General features: G+C 39.0%; 1 long non-coding RNA gene across 1 annotated transcript in view; it reads right to left on the bottom strand.

The window, feature by feature from the left end:
- Window positions 1–588: 588 nt before the first annotated feature.
- Window positions 589–25129, bottom strand: part of LOC123388707 — a 68479-nt gene continuing 43938 nt past the window's right edge. The window contains exons 4-7 of the long non-coding RNA XR_006603207.1: window positions 24581–24708; window positions 23955–24019; window positions 22702–22795; window positions 589–2538 (exon numbers count right to left, since the gene is read on the bottom strand). This is a non-coding gene — a long non-coding RNA (uncharacterized LOC123388707). The remainder of the gene's footprint in view (window positions 2539–22701; window positions 22796–23954; window positions 24020–24580; window positions 24709–25129) is intronic.

Genomic DNA, 25129 nt, shown 5'->3' with positions numbered 1-25129 from the left:
CTTCAGATGAAAGTTTTGAAACAAGAAACTACCCTCCTCCACATGAATCTACAATGGCTCTTTTCCCCAGGTAATAATAGCCTTGAGAAGAGACCTTGTCTACAGTTTCTCGATCGGACAACAAAAGCACAGCAACACTTAAAGCTTCTTTGACAAAGAGAAACTTTTCATTTTCTTCCCTACTCCAGGCCCTCATGTGCCTGGGCCAGTTATTGGCAACCTTCCAACCTTACCTCCCCACAAACCCATTTCTATTTCTATCTTGACTCTATTTTTTTTTTTTACACCAATCATGTTATTCACTCTTATTTTTCACGCTTTTATATTCAGTTGAGTACATTTTTTCTGCATGTTGATTTTTGAAAGTTTTGGAGATTTAGCTAAATTGACAGGTGCTGTATTAATGCAATTATTTCCACTATCTTACAGCTTTTCATTTTGTGACTATATCATAATTTATTCATCACTTTTTCTGTTGAGGCTCATTTAAGACATTTTCAATCAATCTTAAATTTTTTTTCTTTTTCTTTCCTTTTTTTTTTTTTAATACTTTATTTATTTGACAGAGAGAGCACAGCAGCAGGCAGGGGATGATGGGGAAGCAGTCTTTCTGCTGAGCAGAGAGGCCGATGCCGGGCTTGATCATGACCTGAGCCAACGGCAGGTGTTTAACCAACTGAGCCACTCAGGGGACCCCTAATCTTAATTTTCAATTTAAAGTGTGTTTCTGAACCACATACAATAACATAATGGATAGTCAAGCATTCATTGTCTTTTGCCCATGCATGAATATTTCTTCAAGGTACATATATAGCACTTATGTCACTGTGTTAAAAAAAAACATACATAACACAATTTTTTCAATATTGTCATTTGTCCTCTGAAGATGTGTGCCAACTTTTACTGTTTGGAATTTCCAAATTTCCCACATCTGTGTCTAGCGCTTTGGCATTATTTGACTTTAGATTTATGGAAATCTCAGGGGCACAAAATAAGAGCTTTCTATTGTTTTAATCTGCCTTTCTCTGATAACATGTCAGATTGACGACATTCTCATGTACTTATGGGCCATTTGGCTTTCACCTTTTGTGAATGACAGTTTCATATATTTTGCCCAATTTTTCATTAGGTTGTTTTATCTTTTTTTCATTTTGATTTGTAGAAGCTCTCTATAAATTCTGGATACTTAGCTTTTGTCAGTTTTATGCATTGCAAATATCTTCTCAAAATCTGTTCCTTGTCTTTTTACCTTGTTTATGATGTCTTTAGATGAACAGATGTTCTTTATTGAACGGATTCAAGCTTACCCATTTTTTTTTCCTTTATGGTTCCTCCTTTCTTATGTCATTTAAAAGGGAAAATATTTCCAAACCTAAGATTGTAAATATAATGTTTCACATTTTATTCTAAGTGTTTAAAAGTTTTACTTTGCACAGTTGGTCTTTTGTCCACCAGAATTTAATTTTGCATTATCTCTTGTTCCTCTTATTATACACCCTCCACTAAAGTACCCTCCTTTATTGCCTCAATAAATCTTGATTTGTTATAAGACAGCTTCATTCCCACTTTTCTTATGAAGCCATCTTTGAGCTCTCAATGCTTTGCTGACTTCTCTCTCCCTGGACTGCTAAAACATCTGTCTCTGAAACCGTAATGATTTTTATCTGAGTACTGAGAATGTTAATAGATACCTGCAGTGTCCAGACGGGTAACCCAGAAAAGTGAAATGGGTCAGAATGAACATAATTAGTGGGGAATGTGACAGGTTGGGATGCACAACACAGCATATGACCTACTCACTGGTGAAGATGCTACACAGGTTTGGTCAATTATTGCCATGGAAACCATGAGCCCACAATTGCCAGATCTTCTGACTTTCATTTTTAAAAGACACCAGGAGTTTAGATATTTACATAAAATCTTCTAAGTTTTAAAGCTGGCAACAATTTGAAATGTTTAAATGAATAATAAGGGGATCTGGGATATATGATCTAATGCCGTGTTTCTCTACCTTTTTGTCATTATTGCCTTCTTTAAGGAGCCTTACATTTTTTTCCCCCTAATCACTTACCTATGGGATTAAATACTAAAAAAATTCATAATCACACTCAGATTCCAAGGAGAGAATTTAGAAGAAATTCTACAGTGTGACCAGGATGCTTTCTCAGTTACTGAACATCTTTCCCCCCAGCCAGACCCAAACCCTGAGAAAATGGCAAACACAACCTCTTCCTGAAGTTGGAGTTGTACCTCCACTCTTGTGGATAGAATGCAATTCCCTCCAAGAGCTTTCTGAGACGTCACTGAACCAAAGGCGTAGTTTCGTAGTCCTCAGGAAAGCAACAGAGGAATAGCGAGAAGTAGACCGAACCCCATTATCTTCCAGGGGAAGGCCTGCTCCCTGGGAGGAAGTTCGAGAGTAAGGCCATAGGGCTTTTAATTCAATCTTGGTTCCTAAGCTTCAGTTTCTTCACCTTGCCCAGTTCACATACAGTTCGTTGACTATTTCAAAAGTTAGCTTGTCTGGTGACATCAGCCCTAGAACAGGAATCAGAGTATTAGGTTCAGGTCTGTGTGCGCCCCTGGGAGCTTGGTGCAAAGTACTCTGATCTTCGGTTTTCCCATATGTAAAGTCAGATGAGCCGTAAGGTCAACCCCAAGCCCAGGGTCTGCAGAAGCCTTGACATACAGCTGCCAAGAGCACTGGCTCTTAGGTCCATCAGACATGAATTTTGACTTCTAAACATGCAATGTAGTGGCTGGATGACCTCAAAAATGTTACATAGTTTCTCTTGGGAGTGCTTTCAGCAAGTGTAAAATGTTTGTAAATGAATTCTTCTTCATTTGGTTACTCTGAAGATCAAAGGGGATCACAGGGAACAGCTCTGATATGATTAACTTAGTAGATACAAGACAATTTATATTACAAAAAGCCATAAAGACATTACTTCTTTATTATCATTATTACAGGATATTTTGTTCTACTGTCAGCATGCAAACCTGAATGAAACATTCTTTACTTGCTCCCCGAATTTTCAGTTTCCCATGGGAGGAACATTTTCAATAGAATCTCCTTTTCCAGAAAAATATGTGTAATTTTCTCCTTGGAGGCTGGAATTTCAGTCCTGCCTTTCACACAGCCCACCTGGGCGAGGAGCCAGGGATGCAGCTGAGTCTGGCAAAAATATTATCCACCGATAAGCAGTGAATAATCCCACAACGCCCCTCCAGAAACCCGCAGACACTCACAAATGAAGAAGACCCAGAACTACTAAAGGAGATTGCCTGGGTTTGTCGGTGTCCTCTTACATCTCTGTTTGCTGGCTAAGTGTATCTCAGCAATTCTTACCCTTAATTTTTCAACAGCTTTACTGAGATATAATGAACAAACTATGAGGCTCCTTCAGTAGTCATTCTTTCTGTTTTTGAGGATCTCTGATGGTTTTCCTGTGTGTGGGCTTTTGATAAGCATCCAGACATATATGTGGTGGGGCGCCTGGGTGGCTCAGTCAGTTAAACACTGCCTTCAGCTCAGGTCATGCTCCCAGGATCCTGGGATCGAGTCCCGCATTGGGCTCCCTGCTCAGCGGGGAGCCTTTTTCTCCCTCTGCCTGCTCCCCCTGCTTGTGCTCTCTCTTTCTTTTTCTGGTGAATAAATAATAATAATAATAATAATCTCTTCAAAAACACACATACACACACACACACACACACAAACAAATAAGTATGTGCTTGTGTTATCTGTGTTTCTGTACCAATACGTAAATCTGTGTGACTCTGTAACTGTAGACCTCTTTTCTATGAGGTCTCTGTGTCTATGTGTGTCTGAGTTTGTACATATCTCAGAGCCTGTTCATGAGGTTCTAGAAATGAATCTGTGTCTGAATGTGTATCTGTAGCTGTGTGGTAAAAGTTAAACCTGTTAGTGTCTCTATGCCAGCTCTATATTGTATGTTTCCTGAATGCGTAACAGTTCTGAACATGTGTATGCCAATATTTGTTACAAGTGACAAGGTTGAACAATGTTAATTTGGCCCATCAAGGTTACTGAATTGTCCAAACAAGCATGGTGAAAAACACAGGTGAATGATTTTAAACTTGGATTTTTTTTTTTTTCTTTTACTTCGGGATCTCTATCCTACTGCTCAAGTTGATTTTTGGAGGACGCTGAATGAAAAGCGATTAGTCTTAAGTGGCTTCAGTCATAAGAATTTTTAAAGGTCCCCAGGTAATTCTAATGTGCAGCCTAGGTGTTGAACACTTGCACCGGGAAAGTGGCTTGGTCCTTGCCACTTTTCTTGAAATCTGCAACCTGCTTTCCTCCAATTTAACATCAAGTCTGTAACAGCAGGGAGGGAGGTTAATTTGATACTTTATTGGATGTGAAAAAGAACTTATCCTCCTTTTGCCTGTGGAGCAGGGAAGTGTCCCAGGAGACCTGAGCCCATGAGCTAACAGCTCCTAACAGCAGAGGAGGAGTCCCCCCCAGGCCCAATCCTCCTCCTATTCCAGCAGGCAGTGGGCTCCTTTTATGAGTACATCTGTCTAATTAGGCAGATGGAGTGCTGCCTTAATTTCCATATAAATCCTTCAGATCCACTGTGGGTCTTTGGCAAATCCGAAGAGAATTTACTAGTATAATAAACAAAATGTTTTATTTAAAAAAAAATTGCATGTTCTGCAACATTCCTTTAATGGGGAGGCTCAGGAAAGAGAAAATGCAGAGGGGTGTAGGACGGAGACCTGAAGAGGGAGGGAGAACAAGAAGAAGGAATGAGGGGCGCCTGGGTGGCTCAGTGGGTTAAGCTGCTGCCTTCGGCTCAGGTCATGATCTCAGGGTCCTGGGATCGAGTCCCGCATCGGGCTCTCTGCTCAGCAGGGAGCCTGCTTCCTTCTCTCTCTCTCTGCCTGCCTCTCAGTGTACTTGTAATTTCTCTCTGTCAAATAAATAAATAAAATCTTTAAAAAAAAAAAAAAAAAGAAGAAGGAATGAGATGAATAACGTCTTTGATACTTAAACCCCAAGAAAGGGACATCCATGAGGTACGAAGCAACTATATAAAAATTAGAGGGAAAAAATAAGCCCCCCCCCTTTTTTTTTGTTTCAGAGTACAGACCTCACTTATGGCGCCAATAGGACTCTGGAGTGAGGAACTGATTGCTGACTTTTTCCAAACCCATAACTCCCAACCACTCTCCATGGAGAGATTTCTCAGGTTCTGATCATTTGAATTTTGATATTCATAGCAGTGAATCCAGATGGGTAGGAGACTTTCATTCACGGAGACTAGACAAAATTAGATTCCTTAATATTCGCACTATCCACTACTGAAACTAGAAGTTTACATGACGCACAGTAACTGCTCAATAAATATTTGAGGAATAAATAAATGACAGGCCTGGCTTTAACAACCTGATAGATCTGAATTGGCTACCCAGAGGTCTCTCTCTAACAGAAAGAAAAGGGAAATAATCAGTGAGAAAGCTCTCTTAGGTCTCTAAATTGTTCACAAGGGAACTATTAAATGAAATAAAGTATTCCTAAAAAAAACACAAAAATTTAAGAGGATAGAAGTAGAGGCTATGAGTCAGTGTTTATTAGCATAATTTAATGATGTTTACAGATGCTTATAGAAGGAAAATAAAGTGCAGAATACCTTAATACCACAATCCATCTGGAAGTTTCAGTTATATGTTAAATAGTACTTTGCACCTTCTAAATATAATTCAGTAAAAAGGGCTTGGGTTGTTAAAAATAATAGCTAACGTTTACTAGAACCAATGATTTACATAAAAGGCTTCATTTCGTATTTTCATTTACCTCGGTAGGTTGTTTTACGATACCACAAATTCACAGGTAGGAGAAATTAAGACTCAACAAGTTAAATTACTTGCCTCCGTTCACATGACTCTAGAATTCTAAAACAGGTCAACTGGCCACAGAGCCCATATGATTAACTGATTAACTATTACATTACTCAACTTGACTTTCTCAGTTCAACTTTCTCAACCACAGTAGCACCAGGTGCCAGCCATCCTGACCTCCACTGAGGTCTTGATGGAAGAACAATTACTGAATAAATGGGGACACTTGGAGGGGGATGACTTCAAATGCATGATTCACTTTTCTTAAGTCCTATGCCTTAAGACACTTTAGATACAATGCAAGGTATCTACTATCCATAAGTTTGGGAATACTTTATTATGGAAGGCATGAGACTGTTTTGCTTCACAATTCTTTAGATAGGCAAGATGACCACCCCCCAGAACTTTATAGCTATCCCTGGGACAGTTCAGTTTAACTTCTGTTCTTTTATAGTTGAGGGTCCTCTGGTCCTTACACCTGGAGAAAGTTTTCCAATAACAAAGCAGTCAGTGACAAAACCAGGATGAAAATTTAGTTCTGCCAACTCCCTGGTTATAGATCTTTTGATGATATCAGATGTTTAATCTTTTTCTTGAAACATTTCAAAGATGGGAAGACAGATTTGTTGACCTTAGTGATCTCTGCCCGCACTAAAATAGCCCCAGGGGATTGCTGTCCATTGATACAAAATAAATTCTTTTTTAAATTTTTTTAAATTTTTTATTTTTTATAAACATATATTTTTATCCCCAGGGGTACAGGTCTGTGAATCGCCAGGTTTACATACTTCACAACACTCACCAAAGCACATACCCTCCCCAATGTCCATAACCCCACCCCCCTTAATAGGAAGATTAATCTCTTTTTTCTCAGATGGAAACCACGAAGGACTCTTTCCTCTTCTCTAGACTTGGCATTTATAACAAGGGGGAAAGAGTTACAAGCATTATGCAGTCTTATTCCATAGACCGAATCCTTTGGAGTAGCTCCTGTCACTATTTTGGCCTCTAACACAGAATGATAGATTCTGGAGTCGGGCAAAGATTATCCTTATACCCAAACAACAGCATTTCTCTGCAGTAAGAAAGTCAAAATAAAAATGAAAAACAATTTTTTTTTTCTAATTGTGGTTTCGCCAAATCTTCCCTGAAAGAACCAAAATTTTAGAATTTTCTTAGAGCATCATGCAGTCTTTTGAATCAGGCTCTCACTAGAAATTAGTCCAGCAATTTGCTAAATTGGTCCTACTTTTCCATTAGATGTGGCTTTTATCTGATCAGCAGCCTGTTATCTCCCATTTAATACCACGTGCAGCTGCTTCATTTCAAAATGAAATGAGCTTCAGTTTATTGAGGAGAAAGAAAGGAAACAAAAAGGATCTTAAACAACTGAGATGAAAGACAGCAAATTTTAGGTTAAAAGTTGGCACATTTTAGAAGGTGCTCATTGGAGCGGCCGCTAGATAAACGGCATCAACATCTCGTTCCTTGAGGAGAAAGATAAAGAGTGGAGGGGAGGTGGACAGAGGCAGCATCGAAAAGGAGAAAAGGAGTCTCAAAAAAAATTTCAGCTCTGAATTTAACACTTTGAGATAAACTCACTTCTATGTATTCTTTTATCCCCAAGTGGAGAGTCAGGATTCAGAGACTTGAGGGTTTTTTATTCCAGATGTTACTCATTCATTGTCTCTGACACGTTCCAACCAAGTAGCTGGTTGGCCCATGTTTAAAAAGCACCTGACGTGTTGAATGGACAGACTCGCTCCTCAGCTCATCCCTTCGTTAGACGTGCTGATGATGCTGCTTCTTCACGAACAACGTTTAAGTGGGATTCTCAACTATTTTCACAGACTGGATACATGATCGTTTCCACTGATAATCAGAGATTTGAAAAATAAAGCCTCAAGATGTCATTTTATAAAAGGTAACTTAGCAACGTATATTTGTCAATGATACCCAAGGCAGATTTATAACTTTTTTTGATCCAATCAGAGATATAATTGGTCACACACACACACACACACACACAGTAACCAGGAATGCAAGAAAGACAAGAAGCAAACACTGGCTTGAGTTGGGTTAGAAAGTGGGGGAAGGACAAACATGCATGGTGAGAAAGTTTAAAGCCCCAGGAATGACTGAAATTAGGAGTCTGCATTCTCTTTGAGTTTTGTTTTTTGGGTTTTTGTTTTGTTTTTGGTTTTTGGTTTTTTGGGTTTTTTTTTTGTTTGTTTGTTTGTTTTTCCTGTAGTAATCTCAACAGGTGCTCCTACAAAGATTATAGAAAGTCCTAAGAAAATGTCCCCCATCAGGCAGACCTGGAAGAGAACAGTAACCACACATAGTAAGGAGCAGGACTCCACTTGGACACACCTCCTGCTCCTATTGAACACATACTGTATCAGAGTTAGAAGATGCACTGTGTTGGGCACCTGGATGACTTATCTGGTCAAGCTTCTACCTTCACCTCAGGTCATGATTCCAGGGTCCTGGGATCGAGCCCCATGTGGCTTACGCGCTCACTCTGTCAAATAAATAAAAACTTTAAAAACTGATATAAAAAAAGAAGATACATTGTGTTGAATGGCGCCTTCCTCCTTCATGAATAAATGTCCATGCCCAAATCCCTGGGCCCTATGAATATTATATGGGGAAAGGTGTGATTTAGGATTTTGAGAGGAGCAGTTTAATTGGGATTATCTGGGTGCGCCCTTGGAATGTAAACCCTGGCAGTTGCTTTATTAAATCTCTTTTTGTAATGCAAGTGCCTGACCTAAGTTTTGACTGCTGGGGTATCCATTTCGAAGAGGCAACCACTTAAAATGAATAAATGCATTGTCAGAAACAGGACTAGATAAAGTGCCAGGCCATCTCCCTGACTGAGGTTCCTTTTCTCTTCCACTTTTATTACATTTTATTTATTTAAAAATTTTATTTATTTAGGAAAGCAAGAGAGGAAGAGGGAAAAAGAATCTAAAGCAGATATCACACATGAGCGCAGAGCCTGAGGTGGGGCTGAACCCCACAACTTTAAGACCATGAGCTGAAACCAAGAGTCAGACACTTTCCTGGCAGAGCCACCCAGGCGCCCCAGCTTTTAAGTTCACCAATAAGAAAGGAGCCTGTGAAACCCTAGGCCCTCATCCTTGACCTCAGTAAAAGCAGAACCACCTGCCCTTGGACTCTCTCCACGCCTGGGCTTGACCTAGCTGTGTGGCCCCAGGTGTGCTGTGTAATTTCCAGGTCTTGGAAATAATAAACCTCCATATTTTTCAGAATTTCCTGATGGTTGTTGATGTAGGGCATCTTGCAATCATAACAAGAACCACCAGGGCTTACCCAGCCTCAACATCTGTTCTCGATACACGGAGACCTTCACAAAACAACCCCAAATGCCACAACCTGTATTCTGACAAGAGAGACAACCGAGAAGAAAACACAGTGCGGAAAGGACAAGGTGAGGACAGAGGCAGAGACGAGCTAAAAGCACAAAAATATTAGGGCAGCCACCAGAAACTGGAAGAGGAAAGGGCCAGATTCTTTCATAGAGCCCCTGGAGAGAGGGTGGCTCTACTGGATTTCAGACTTCAAACACCCAGAACTGTGGGTGATGAGATTTATCATTTTAAGCAAAACTGCGGCAATCACTGCCACAGTCTCAGGATCCTAGTCCAGAAAGACAACAAACATGGATACGCTAAGGATACTAGTGAAACCTGGAGGAAAAACCAGAACAGCAAAAACAAAAACAAACAAACAAACAAAAAAAAACCAGGGGCACCTGGGTGGCTCAGTGGGTTAAAACCACTGTCTTCAGCTCAGGTCATGATCTCAGGGTCCTGGGATCGAGTCCCGCATCAGGCTCTCTGCTCAGCAGGGAGCCTGTTTCCCCTTCTCTCTCTCTGCCTGCCTCTCTGCCTATTTGTGATCGCTCTCTCTGGCAAATAAATAAAATAAAAATAAAAATAAAAAAAGAAAAGAAAAAAGAAAAAAAAAACCTACCCTTGGAGGAAGGGTAGGGGTAGGCACTAGAGCCACAGTTACAGCCACAGGGTGTTAGGAGCACTGACCGGACCACAGACCCAGGGCCATGGTGTCACTGAGACCCGGCTTCATCAGAATAACTAGATAAGGCCCCACCTGCCTGCCCCAGCTGAGGTAAGAGGCATTGGCTAACAAATAATGGGGAAATCATGCTGGAAGCGTAGGAGAGGGACGAGAAGTGGGAGACCCGGGAGGTCTTTTTGAGACTGAGGACAAAAGTTGCACATGGAATAGACACTGAGAAAAGCTATCTGACAAATAAGCCCCTACTTGAAGCACAAGGTTTTGCCAGAGGGATCTGAAGGCCGTGGCATCCTGAGGGTAACATTACAGACCGCAAACTTCAAACCCCAAGTCCCAATTAGAATAACACCAAACTTCACTGTGAAGTCCTGGCAGAGGGAACGTCTTACCCACAACTGGGTCACTGGGCACCAAACTGCGTACCTCAGTCCCCACTGTCTTTCCCAAGATACTCACCTTGCTACAAAAAATGAGGAGTCCTACAAAAAGTAAGAAAATACAACATTTTTAAAAAATAGTTTATTTATTTGAGAGAGAGAGAGAGCAGGTGTGAGCTGCGGGGAGGGGCAGAGGGAGAGGGAAAGTCTGGAGCAGACTCCCAGCTGATGGCACAGCTCTGAGATCACGAACTGCACTGAATCCAAGAGTCAGACACTTAACTGGACCACCCAGGCACCCCTGCAACACGTTTAAAAAAAAATTATTTATTTGACACAGAGAGAATGAGTGGGAAGAAGGGCAAGGGGAGAGGGAGAAACAGACTACCAGCTGAGCGGGGAACACAGCATGCGACTTGATCGCAGGACCCGGGGATCCTGACCTGAGCCGAAGGCAGATGCTTAACCAACTGAACCACTCAGGCGCCCCTATAACACACCTTCTAAAGACAAAGAAATCATCATTACGGGAGACTCAGATCTGAGAAATATTGGAACTGTTCCTCAGCGGACTCAAAATAATTATAATGAATAGGCTACCAGGTTTAAAAAGATAGAAAATATGTAAGACCGGAGGAAGAGTTTCAGCAGAGAGATGGGGACTATAAGAGAGAATCAAATATAAATGTTTCAAATGAAAAATACAGCAACTAAGATGAGGACTGCTTTTGAAATGTTCATGAGAAGGCTCAAGAGTGTGAAAGAATCAATAACTTTGGGGATTATCAATGGAAAATAAAGTGAAAAGCTAAAACTAAAAATGAAAGCAAAACAAAACAAAAGCCATGTAACTAAGAGCTCTGTGCCAATGTCAAATGTTCTAACATCTTAGTAACTGGAATCCCAGAAGTTAAAAGAGAGGTCTGAGCAGGACAGACTACCTACCTGAGGAGGTAATGGCCAAGAGCTATCTAAAATTAATTGCAGATCTAAAAACCTAAGAGAGTACCAAGTTCCACCACCCTACAAACACAAACATACCCAAACACATACAGCCTATGCTTTTCTTATTTAAATTGCCTAAAACCAAAAAGAATATCTTGAAAGCAACCAGAAACCCAAAAGAAGTTATTGAGTGATGACACAGTAAGAATTATAGTAGACCTCTCTTGTGCTTGCTTCGGCAGCACATATACTAAAATTGGAACGATATAGGAGACCTCTCTTTCAAAATCATACAACCTAAAAGAAAATGGAATGGTATCATTAAAGTGCTAAAAAAAAAAGGAGTTCAATAAATGCAAATGACAACCCAGAACTATAAAGAGCAAAGCAAAAGCAAATACTGATTCAGAAAATCCAAAACAAAAATTGAGGTTATTCCTTACCAGAAGATATATGCTATTGAAATAGTAAAGGAAAATTTTAGAAAAACAACCTGATAATGGTTGGAACTTGGGTCCACACAATGAAATTACCAGTACTAGAGATGGCATAAATGAAATAACATAAAACTAACTTCTTATTTTTAATTGTTCTAAGATATAACTAGTTGCTTAAGGCAAAAGTAGTAATAATGCATTTTATATTTTTAACGTATGTAAATATAAAATATATGGTAATAATGGCACTGATATTATTGACACCAGTATTATTCTAAGGTTGGACTTGAAAAAATACTGTCATAAATATTGAGCTATATTATTCAAATGTTGATTCAGATTGTTCAGAAATGTGAAAGGAAATTCTTCAGGCATGAAAAATGTGTGTATTTATAGAACTTGCAAAATATATAACAGCCAAAATACAAGGATGTAAAGACTTGGAGTCTACACAGTCGTATGGTCTTAAATTATACATTCAAGCTGTATAACATTATTTTAGGGTAGTATTTAATTGAATAAAGATATATAATGTAAGATATATAATCCTAGGAAAACCACCACACTTTTTAAAGAATTTTAATAATAAGTCAATAAATATATAATCATAAAAGAAATATACAGGAGATAAAATATAATCATAAAATGTTCAAATAGCCCAAAAGAAGACAGAAAATAGAAGAAAACAAGCAAAATTAAATGGAACCCATACATGAACAATATGGTAGTCTATAGTTCAGTTACTTTAATGATCATATTAAAGGTGAATTATGGTAAATACATGACTCTATGCATATTTTACCCAAGTGATAGAACTGTACACCACACAGAGTTAAGTTTTACTGTTTGGATTTTTTTTTTCCAAATCTACCAGGATATGCAGGGAATTCAAGATATAGTAAAAACTGTGATGAGTGATTCTGTGTTGCCAATGAATCATCTCACTCCTCAAAATGGGATGGGAAAGAAAGGAGCTGACCTAAATAACTTTGGAAACCGTGCTTTGATTGTATACTGTAAGACAAAGATAACTCATAAAAACTGTATTCTGGTTGGTCAGTTTGTTTAAGAATGAGCAACTCTATGTGTACACTGCTGTCGAATGAGAGTTCCTCACTGTTAGAGAAAGAAGCTGTAAGGGTAAAGACTAGAGTAAATGAGCCCTGAATTGCCAAATTGGAATCCGGGATATTATCGCAAACTATTTTTTATATACAAAGGGTATTTGCTACTTGGAGGTGGGTTAGTCTACATTTGTATATTTGTCAGGTACATTCACTAGAAGACCCAAGGAGCTGTGCAAGCACAGTAGCCATAAGAACACCTAATGCCAGGCACCTGGGTGGCTCAGTCAGTTAAGCATCTGCCTTCAGCTCAGGCCATGATCCCAGAGTCCTGGGATTGAGTCCCACATCCAGCTCACTGCTCAGCGAGGAGTCTGCTTCTTCCTCTGTTCCTCCTCTGACTCATACTCTCTCTCTCACTCTCTCAAAAAATAAATACATAAAATGTTTAAAAAAAAAAAAAAGAAAGGACCCACCCTTAAAACCTAGAACTTAGCTTCTGTATTCCATGTTCTGATAAACACAGTCTTCTTGGAGAGATGATTCTTTTTAAGACTGAGACAAGCAAAACACAGGATGACCCCAGAGTATCTTGTGGTATGTAAAATATGGGAGGCCCTCCCCACTCTTCCAAATAGAATGGGAATATGTTGAAAGAACACAGGAACTAATCTGAAAGAGCTCCAGTGGTCACAACCAGAAAATTGGAGCAACATAAATAGCAATTTGGATCATAATCCAAAGACTAAAATACGTATCTATGGGTCCATGTTAATATAAGTACATGGAAGAATAAACGAATAAATAGAGGAAAAAGGATAATTCTTCCTTACAGAATAACCTCAATAAATATAGAAGAAATAAGGAAACTAGAAAAATCACTGTTAAAAGAACATAGTAATATTTGTTTTGATTCTTGAAGTACATGGTTTCAAGGCCTTTGTAACAATGAGATGGGGCAGGATACTGATGTATTTTCAAAACATTCCAACTCCCAAGTACTTATTAATTGCAGGAAAGTAGTTATAATTACAAAGGTGGAAATAATGCCTTCCTATATGATACCCTGAGTTGGTCCCATCACTTAACATAATGAATATTTCAATTTAATCATTAGAAAATATCATATATACACACATCACACAAACTCAAATTGAGGGGTATTGTGCAAAATAACTGGTACTCTTCAAACCCTTGAAGGTGGTAAAAACAAAGCAAAACAAGAAAAGATTAAGGAACTATTACAGATTGGGGAGACTATGAAGACATGAAAACTAAGTACAATGTGAGATTCTGGATTTTTCTTAGTATTGAAGGACATGAGAGTAAAACTAGTAAAACCTGAAGTTTAGTTAACAGTACTTTACCAATGTTGACTTCTTTGTTATGTGAATTGTAAAATAGCTATGCATGATGTTAAAATTAGGAGAAATTGAATTAAGAGCACTTGGGAACCCTTGCTTACAATTTTTGTAACCCTTCTGTAAGTCTAACTATCTCAATGTAAAAAAATATATATGAAAAAAGTCTTAACATTTTTGGAGTTTAAAACATAACACACATATCAATCATATTTGGAAAAGTCAGGAAGGTAAGTGGGTCCGTTTGGACAGGTAACTAAGGAAGTAAGTAGATAGAGAGTTGGAATGAGTCTCGAGACTTCCATTCTTTCTCCCACAGTCACACGCTCCTTGACCACAGCCATCATCTATAGTCTCAGACAAGATAGCAAATGTGGGGGGGCTACAGTGGAACAAGTTGAGGTTGGACAACCTGAGTACAGGATAAAAACTTGAATGCAGAGGTGAACATATCAACTATCACGTCTAAATTAAAAAATACATTAAATACCATACCTAACCACACAGTGTGTGTTGATCCTGCATGCCTTGAATCCCAAATTTCACACACAGCACTCCGTGATACATTTGATTCTTTTTTTTTTTTTTAAGATTTATTTATTTATTTATTTGAGAGAGAGACAGTGAGAGAGAGCATGAGCGAGGAGAAGGTCAGAGGGAGAAGCAGACTCCCCACGGAGCTGGAAGCCCGATGCGGGACTTGATCCTGGGACTCCAGGACCATGACCTGAGCCGAAGGCAGTCGTCCAACCAACTGAGCCACCCAGGCGTCCCGATACATTTGATTCTTAACATTAATATTTGTTGCCCCAAAGAACATGTAACCTGCTCCCAGAATCATTGCCAGCCAAGCTGCACAGCTATTTGGGCATAAAACTCAGCAGCAACCAGGATAAAAAAGAAAGGATGAAAGGCAGGCAGGCAGGCAAGTGGAGGAAGGAAGGAAGGAAGGAAAATGGACAGACTACAATCAGTGCAATCAAAATACTGATTCACTTCAAAGACTGAACAACTTAGTTGAATAATCCTCATTTGAGATGGTCAGAAAATTCAAAGTTTTAAGCAATAATAATTGCTTTTCAAGACTTGGTTAACTATTATTATTATTATTTTACAGGTACTTTTCCTTCATTTTATAAATATGGAAATCAGCAGGCTTTAAGTTTAAAAACAATATCGATTTCAAATAATTTGTCCCACCATGGACACAAAAAGTTGTAAAGAAATCAGCAATTTTACCAATTGACTCAGCACTGGTTGGAAGAATTTATGTAGCTTCTTGCATGAGCAGGCCAATGGTATATGGTCATCAGTGAATGTGTTGGATGTGATGACTCATATTTACTAACTATATTTACACAGCACATGCTGTCCATTTTTCTTTATATTTCTCTTTTTTTTTCATTAAAATATTATGGGTGTAACCCTTGGGCCTATGAGGAACATAAGTACATTTCTTAGCAGTCTTCAACCTGCTTTGCTTTCAACCACCAAAGGAAAAAAAAAAAGGCACCAGAAAAGTCAAACAGAAGATGTTTGGATGCTGCATATGTTAGAAAAAGTTGTAACGGGCGCCTGGGTGGCTCAGTGGGTTAAGCCGCTGCCTTCGGCTCAGGTCATGATCTCAGGGTCCTGGGATCGAGTCCCGCATCGGGCTCTCTGCTCAGCAGGGAGCCTGCTTCCTCCTCTCTCTCTGCCTGCCTCTCTGCCTGCCTCTCTGCCTACTTGTGATCTCTGTCTGTCAAATAAATAAATAAAAATCTTTAAAAAAAAAAAAAAAAAAAAAAAAAAAAAAAAAAAAAAAAAAAAAAAAAAGAAAAAGTTGTAACATTTGGTCACACTTCAGAGCATTCAAAAAGAGGCCTTTGCTAATTTTGAACACTTACAATATAAAAAACAGAGTTGGGATAAAGAAAATAAGGTAAAGTTGCTTATATTAGGGAGTACAAATAAATATATATATTGACAACGTTAAACTGCCCCAAGATAGTGACATCCAATGTGGAGACAGTCACGATTAAAGGCAGCAGCCACTGAGAAACCATTCTCCCCTGCCCTGCCCTGCCCTGTTATCTTACCTGCACTATTCTCACCTCACCTTCACAGGATGGACACAAGAAGTCTAAACACATTTGATGCAAGTGGAAACGGAAAGGTCTGGTGCCTGAGAATTGCTTCCTGTTGGGATGCTTAACCTTTACCAACTGTGCTTCCATTTTGTGTACTTGACCGTAACTGAGTCACCTAGCCACCTCTCACTGGAAGGGAAGCTGTCAAAAGGTCAGTGTGGTTATTACACTTAACACCACACTCCTGCTCCCAGCCCCAGAAAGAAGAAAATGCCACTTTCAGGAAGCAGCGCCAACCCTGGGTAGAGGGACTCCTGGTGTGGTGCGGTGGGGGCAACAACTGAGAGCACCTTCTAAGGCTATCTATTTTGGCTCAATGCCTTGTTCCATCTACAACTCTGACAAAGACACCAAGCTGCAAAATAGAACATCATGCCATGAGCCTTCATAATAGCACCCTCTGTAGATATTCGGGCTGTGCCCTATGTTACTATTAGATTGAAGCAATCAGTATGAAAGTAAGCCATGTAAATCAGCTTTGCCACATGTCCTCTACTGAAGATTAGTCCTGAAATGGCCCAAGAGAAAAATGTTCCTGTTGTCAAATACATTTGGAGCATCTTAATGTGCAGTAGAATGTTAAAGCCTCTGGCAAGTCCTGAAGTTAAATATGCTTCACATAATGTTTCCCAAATGACAAAACATACTTTTTGTGATGTATATTACTGTTCCTGAGAATTAATTTGGACAATATTGATAAAACTTCTCTCATAAGCCTGGAAGGCCAACCCTTGTTTTCTGCGGAGGAACATTTTCGATAGAGGATTTCCTAATAAATCCACTGATATCTCAGCTCATTGTTAACAGTGCTACTTGTCAAAATTGTTTGTATTTTACCTTATTTTTTCAGTTCGAGCAATTGGATCATGTTGGAATGAGTAAGCAAGCTTACTCTTTTTTAGTTAACAGGTCTCTGACAGAATCCAGTAGGTTTTACTGAGTAAACTGAGATTTAGAAGTATGACATCTTGAATTATAATATGGGCAAATAAATATCATGTGAGAAACGTTTTGTGATTAATCAAATAAAGATTCCATTTAGCTCCCTTTAAACATGACCCTCCTTTTCAAGAAAAGGAAGAGAAAAGCCACTGACTTAGAAGATCTCTAATGACACTTTATCTCATGCTTTTCTCTCACGTCTGTCTCCCTCCAGACCTTTCTGTCCCCTGTCTTAGAGTAGACAAATCCCAAGTAGTCAGAGTCTGAAAAGTAAAGATGGACCATGTCTTAGGGTTCAATAATATTGATCCCCAGGCTCATGACCTGACATGTTAATGGATGTAAAATGTGTTCTCTTCTCAATATTCTAAGTCCACATTTCAAGGGATGGACCGAGAAGTAATACAAGTATTTGTTGGCACTCATGTGGGAGGAATCACAATCAAACTAGTTAGACAAACACTTGGTTCAGACGTGAAAATTAGAGAACATTAAGAATGGAATACAGCCACCACAGAAATGCCTTTTTACTTCAAAGACTCTTTAGAAGACATGGCTTCAAAATATGACGAGTTAATTTCTAAGTAATGGGTTTTCCCCTTGCATAGTTAAGTAACCAGAACTCTTCAATATGCCTGGAAAACTTTTTCCTACAAATATGAAATGCAAACACACTGGGTGTAAGGAGAGTCAAAATCTTAAGACCTCGCAGCATTTTACTATGAATTCTGACTGAAAAACAAAAACAAAAACAAGTATACCAGAGCTTTGGAGTCTAGATGGCTATATTAAAACACACACACACACACACACATGTTTCTGAGAGGGTATCCCCCTCAGCCTCACATTAGAAGATGTAGGTTAAGTGGAAAGCACACACAGGAATGGAAACCTTGGTATCTGGGAAAGGTCCAGTGAATTCATGTGAGAAGGGGAAATTCTGAGAATTTAATGTAATTTTCATCAGGAAGTGATCAACTTTCCTATCCAGTTCCATCCCACCAGAATGTCCACTTCAGTCAGAGCCTTTCAATCTTAGGTTAAATGCAGCTTTGGACTTTTGGTATCTTAGAATCACCTCCATATTCTAGGTCTTCCACATCTGTCTCTTCCACAGAGCTTCCCTGGCCCTCGCAGCCCATGCCTTAGGGAAGTCAAGGGACTTCGTAAGGACGCCTTGCTAGTGAGTATTAAAGTTCAGATTTGGACAAGAGTCTGTCTAAATCCAAAGTCCAACATGGTCTTCATTTGTGCAAACAGAAATAATTCTCTGTGGCTTCCCTAGTAAAAGGTGGAGTTGTGAAGTCTAATCCAAATGGAGTAAGTGCAGAGTCCACACCTCTGATGACTTCATTTCTCTCACCCGCAGAGGCATACTGGGATCGTTGTCTAGACTCTACTCAGTGACACCCACCTACTTTCTCACAGTCCCCACTTGTCAGCCTAGAGTTACTGATGTGTTAGTGATTCAAGGGAGGAATATTTTGGAGAAGATTTGAAGAAAAAAACAGTCGGGGCACTTCACATTAATGTCCCTATAGACGGTCAACTTGTGGCTTTATTGGCAGTTTCAAAACAACATTTTGGACATGCCTCAAGCAAGCGATTACTATAAAGTGAGATTCAAAACCCAATCAACTTTACGAGACAGCTGACATATTGACTTCCCTGAGACATGTTTGTGTGAAAAAAGCATCAAAAAAGCAGCTCCATTTATTTCTGGCAAGACTTAGCTTCTTAACAAGTGCCAGTTATTTTATGGAAGGCACAAGATGCTAGAAGATCCTTTCCAAAAGAAATTCCAACTCCTTTCCAGCTTAGGCTAAGCTACTAAGTTACTCCACTGGACCAAACTGGGGACAAACATATTTTAAATCACTACCTCCACAAATCATTTTCAACTGTGAGCACTTTCTAAAATTATTAGCTATTACATTTTCAGATTAAAAAAAAAAACAACTAGATTGAGGATTTAAACAATTTACTTAGAAATATCATTTGGAACTTGGTACTGTCACTGCCATCATATTTAACCGTCTCATAGGAAAATAACCTATGAGAAAATCTACATAATACTTTAAATTCCTTATTATGCCTCCAGCACCAGCACCACCTCAATTAATCGTTACCATAACACTCAATACATCTATTAATTAACCTTTAAAGAATTAAAGTGTCCCAGGGATATTTTTTTAATTATAAAAATATGGCTCAAACCAATCTTCTCAGTGGTGTAGCTCAGTATTGCAATTGTACAGTTTCTTTCTCACTTTGCTCTAAAGACCCATCACTTTTTACAGCTCAGCTCATGGGTTCTCACCCACTCTCTGGATGGAATCCCTCCCTCCTCTGGACTCCCATAGTCTTTTGTTTATTCTTGTCCTAATGCCTTTATAGTCGGACTTGCTTTTGAGATACTCTGAAAGACTGCAAATTCTATGAAAATGTATGGGGCTTTATTCATCTTTGGGGCCTCCACCACATCTAGAAAGAAAATAATTATCCTAAAATATAATCATATTGAAATGAAGTAACTCAGTAAAATCTTACTAAATAAGAATATGTTCTCAAACCCAGTACTTAGCATTATTGAGGTGATCGAATACCTTCAAAAGAGTCTGAACCATATAAAAATAGATTAATACAAACCTAATGATCAGGCAGGCTGAGATTTCAACACTGCCAGTTACTAAGACTGGGCAATAGTTAAATCCCTAGAAGTTTTGAGTTTTCAATCTGTACAATGAATTATATGAACACAATGTAGTCGTTAAGATTACTGCGAAGAAATACACTGTCTACCATAGAATAACTTACCAGTGCAAGGTCATCATTTACATTCACTGACATAAATCAGGGGACCCTCCCTGCCTCAGTCAAGATAGTTTAAGGTGATTGTTTTCAAAGCATGGACTTTGGGCGAACAGCTCTGGCATCATGTGGCCACTTGCGCTCCTCGCCTCAGTCACCAACCTACTAAATGAGAAACTCTGGAGGTGTGCCTGGCAATCAGTTTAAAAAGTCCTTCAAGTGATTCTGATGAAAGCTCCTCTCAATGCCTAGTGGCTTAAAAGGTTTACTTCTCTTGTATAGTACATGCCCACTTGATAGGAGCTTCGCTCTGAGTCAGCCTCAATGGAAGGCCAAACCTGAAGAGTTTTCTCTGGCACATGCTACTTTCATTTACATTTCATTGTACAAAACAAGTCTAACAGCCGTACCTGATTTCAAGAGCAATCTTAAAATATGCCCAGAAGAAGAAGAGAAAGGATATATATGGGTAGCTCCAGTGACAACGGTGGTTGCTTTCACCTTTTTATTTTCTTTCTTTGGTGGAAATGGAGCTCCTGGTTAAGTCAAATGCTAAGATTTTGACCTTGCCTCAAAGGAGGCAGGAGGTTATCAACCTCCATTCGTGTAGAAACTTGACTGAAATACTCTACTACTTTAAAAGGAGCACTTTACACAGTTGTCATCGAGAAACTATACAACTGGGTTGAATTTTTCTCAAGTTTAAGTCTTTCTTTCAGTTATTTAATCCTCAAAGCTTGATTCAACTTGCTAATATTGGACCTAATATACGATAATGCTTGATAAAGACTGAAATACTTATATTTCATTGATATTTCAAGATACTCTGTAGAGACCCCTATAACCTCCAGGCATTCCACCTCTGCCGGGTGTATGTATCAGAGCATCGCCCCTGCCACCACAGACGGCCAGCTCCACCTAACTCTCGGTAGGCAGGACCTAAGAAATAGAAATGGAAGGACTTTCTCATGAGTTTTCTATACTAACCACCAAACCCTGGAGCCAAGGTGTGTGCTTGTACAGGTTGTGTACTGAAAGGAGTAACACACTAGAGAGCATCAGCCCATCGCCAACATCAGATCTTTGTATCTTTATTAAGAAAACATTGACACCACCAGCAGCAAAATATCTAATGTTTCTAACAAATGAATTTATCACCATAGTCTAAGAGAAGTAAATTGTATTGAGAAAAGGATAATCTTTCTTTCTTTCTTTTTCTTTCTTTCCTTCCTTCCTTCCTTCTTTCCTTCCCCTCTCCCTCCTCCCTCCCTCTTTCTTTCTTTCTTTCACAAAGACAGCTGAAGGGTCAGTTGACCTGTGTACCATTTCATCCAAGATTTTACTTTAGGCATTGTCATATGTCTACCTTGTTTCACAACCTAGCTATGGTCTTAAAAAGCTACTTATAAAAACTGAGCTTTAACACACTAAAACTCTTTTACAAATAAAAGAGACCCAAAATTGTTTAAAAGCTGAGTCCTTTAGTAATACTAGCAATTACTATCCAGATACACCCTGGATATATTTTTTTCAAATCAATCTGTTTGGAGAATTCCTCCATGTACAGATACATGGGGGAATTCTGCTGTTTTAGCCCATCTAAGTTTAAGCAAATTTTACACCATTATAGGGAATAAGAGAATGATCCATAATTACTTAGAATGAAGTCTCTAAATGTGAACTTCTGGGTCAGTTAGATAAAAGTTTTGGGAAAAGGTTTTTTGTTTGTTTGTTTGTTTTGTTTGTTGTTTTTTTTTTTTTTAAGATTTTATTTATTTATTTGACAGACAGAGATCACAAGTAGGCAGAGAGGCAGACAGAGAGAAGGGGGGGGTGTAGGCTCCCTGCTGAGCAGAGAGCTGGATGCGGGGCTTGATCCCAGGACTCTGGGATCATGACCTGAGCTGAAGGCAGATGGTTTAACCCACTGAGCCACCCAGGCGCCCCAAAAGGTTTTGTTTTTGATTTCCTTAACAGCCTTCCCATAGTCCTGGCTCTTGTCATATCTATTCCTACACTACATTGTGACCACATCTGGGTAAACAGTTGGCACTTAATAGTCAACATGTTAACTCCTAAGCTTACGACATTCTTAAAAGAGTATGTAGGAGCACGAGATTCATGATGAGAACTACGTTCAGTCTGGTAGGAAAGTACATGTGTGTATTGACATGTATTAATAAAGACGGAACACTGATGGGCTCACTGCAAGGCTGAGAAAGCAGCACTTTTTGCTCCATGACCAACATCAGTCCCTGCCTTATTCCTCACTTCCAGCCACTTCTGCTGGACTTCTCCAAGGTTCCTAACAGCTCAGATGGGATGTCAAACAATCTGCAAATACACCGGTCACCTATTGAGTCAATCCCTGCAAATGACCTTCTCCGGGGATAAGCTTCACAGGGTGTTTGAAGGAAAATTCTGCTTTAAGCATCCTTAGGTATATACAAATGTGCAAGAATGAAGGCAATCTTAATTTGGGAACTGAGCTGCAGAAATCACATGCAAGTCTTCGAAAACTGAAGCCAGAGTCTTTCAAAACTGTTAGTCTTTCTTTACACATTTATTTAATTTACCACAATTTTACTTTTAGTGTATTCAGGACTTTTCCACTACACTAACCAGTCATTTAAATCAACCCTTCCTACTGCCAGAAAAAGCTGGCACAGGAAGAAAGAATGCAGGGTGGAAACAGAGCTCACCTCTTCTGATAGACTGGATGCATCGTTCATAAAAGCCGTAACGCACATGGTTCAGGCCTGGAACACTTCCCTGTAACCACTGAAGGTGCATGATCTGCAAAAGTAATCACAAAATGACTTGGATCTTTGGATCTTTGACTTGATCTTGGATCTTCATACACTTTGTTATGGTGTTTGCGATCCACCCTCAATAGATTTTTAAGTGTAAATATAGTAATGTTGACCATCGGTATGCTGTGTACAGCAGAGCTCTAGTAATTCCTCATTTCTGGAAAACATGCATCACAACCACAAGGAGGTACAACTCATATCTCTCAGGTTGGCTGTGATCAAAAAGACCAAAGTCATGTGCTGATGAGGATGTGGAGATACCGGAACGCTTTGCACTGTGCGTAAGAATGCAAACGGGTGCAACCACTGGAGAAAACCCTGAAGTTCCTCAAAAACCGGAAGGGGAGCCACCAAGTGAAAATGCAATCTTACTTCTGGATATTTATCCAAAATAATTGAAATCAGGGTCTTGAAGAGGTATTAGCACTTGGATATTCATCACCTCATTACTCACCATATGCAAGGTATAGAAACAACCTAAACTCCCATCATCAGGTGAATGTATAAAGAAAATGTGATATATACTATGTTCTGAGTATATATATGTATAAAATAGAATGTATTCATATTCTTTTAAAACACCTACTATTGTGACCTTTACTCTCTCCTCCTTAATACACCTTTAAAAAGCCCCTAGCCCTATAAAACTACATACAAATCATAACTCTAGGTAGCAATGAGAAAAGGTACTGGGAGAAGAGACTATTGTCATTGTCATCATCATCATCACTGTTTTCATTGTACCACTATTGTCCTCTTCCCCTTGCACTTTTTTTTTCTTTTTCTTTTTTTTTAAAGATTTTATTTATTTATTTGACAGAGAGAGATCACAAATAGGCAGAGAGGCAGGCAGAGAGGGGAAAGCAGGCTCCCTGCCAAGCAGAGAGCCCAATGTGGGGGCTCGATCCCAGGATCCTGAGATCATGACCTGAGCTGAAGGCAGAGGCTTTAACCCACTGAGACACACAGGCACCCTCCCCTTGCACTTTTCAAAGATACTTCAGTGAAACAGGAAGGAAGAAGCAATATTAAGAGAGGTACAACATTTTCTTTAAAGCTCTTGATGAAATGGGAGAGAACAATTTTGGAAATCTCAGTCATTTCTATATAGCCCACTAAATTAAATAAAATGTAATACTTACCTCATATGTTGTTTTCTTTTTAAAGCCATGTTTTCAACTTTCCTCTAGCTCTAGCAACAAATTACCTGTAAGCATAACACCCACATGTACAGAGATTTTTTTAACTTCTACTTCCTTTTAAGTACTCGAGTCTAGGGCTTAGCAACGATTACTCAAATTTAGTGCTGACCTATCAAGAAAGTTCTATGAGTTTGAGCTTAGAAAATATAGATGAGGGCGGTATGGGTTTCTTTTTCATCAAAGTGCTGGTAGTTGTGTTAAGAATACTATTGGAACATTTATTTTAATAGCTTTTCATTTCCTGTTTCAGTTTGTAATACCTGTGGGACTTGGGAAATAAGTGCTATTCTAGATAAGTTTCATTTGGTAAACATTGATTCCTTTGCTCTTATTCTGATTGGAGCTGAAATACATTGTTTTCCTTCCCTGTTTTTATTCCCCAGCACCCCAGATGGATGTCCTGATCTGACCTGTGTCTATTGGTCACGATGCGCTCTCAGCACAATCCCTGCCTCTCACTTTCCTACTACAGAGGAGGAATTTTTTCAGGGTAAAAATGAGGACTCATCTTACTTCCTTTTGCATGGAAAACAAACAAATCTACTGTAGGAAAGTGGAAAACAAACCTTTTGAGGGAACAGTATTTGTTCAACTGTATAGATCAGTTTTCTGATATATCTTCCTTCATGTCATAGACTGGCCATCTCCATGGCCTTGAACAAGTGATGTCATTTCACCAGACCAGTTCCTGCATCTGTAAAATGGAATTAATAATAGTATTGTCTTCAGAGCACTATTGTGAGGACTCAGTAAATACTGCTTAATGAATAGAAATTTAGGCAAAATCTTATTACCTTGATACCTATGCGTTCAGCCTAGAGCATGGTACTAGAAGAAAAAAAGAAACAGCAAGACATAGCACTGGAATAGCATTGGAAGAGAGAGAGACACAGACTCAGACAGACACAGGGAGAGAGTGAGAGAGAGAAAGAGAGAGAGAGAGAGATGCTAGTGATATATTGTCTTGGAAATGCATAAAGAATAATAATACATATATAATAATTTAAAAAATAATAATGTACAGTTCACATTCACTGTGCGTGTTGAGGATGAGTTAAAATATATAAGAGTTCATCATATTATTTTTTTCTTTACTGGGTAGGTTTAAGATATTG

Source organism: Mustela putorius, unplaced genomic scaffold (assembly GCF_011764305.1).
Source record: "Mustela putorius furo isolate JIRA1106 unplaced genomic scaffold, ASM1176430v1.1 tig00003909_pilon_pilon_pilon, whole genome shotgun sequence".
Classification (NCBI taxonomy): Eukaryota; Metazoa; Chordata; class Mammalia; order Carnivora; family Mustelidae; genus Mustela; species Mustela putorius.
Note: the sequence above shows the minus strand (reverse complement) of the source record. Positions and strands in the feature narration are given on the sequence as shown.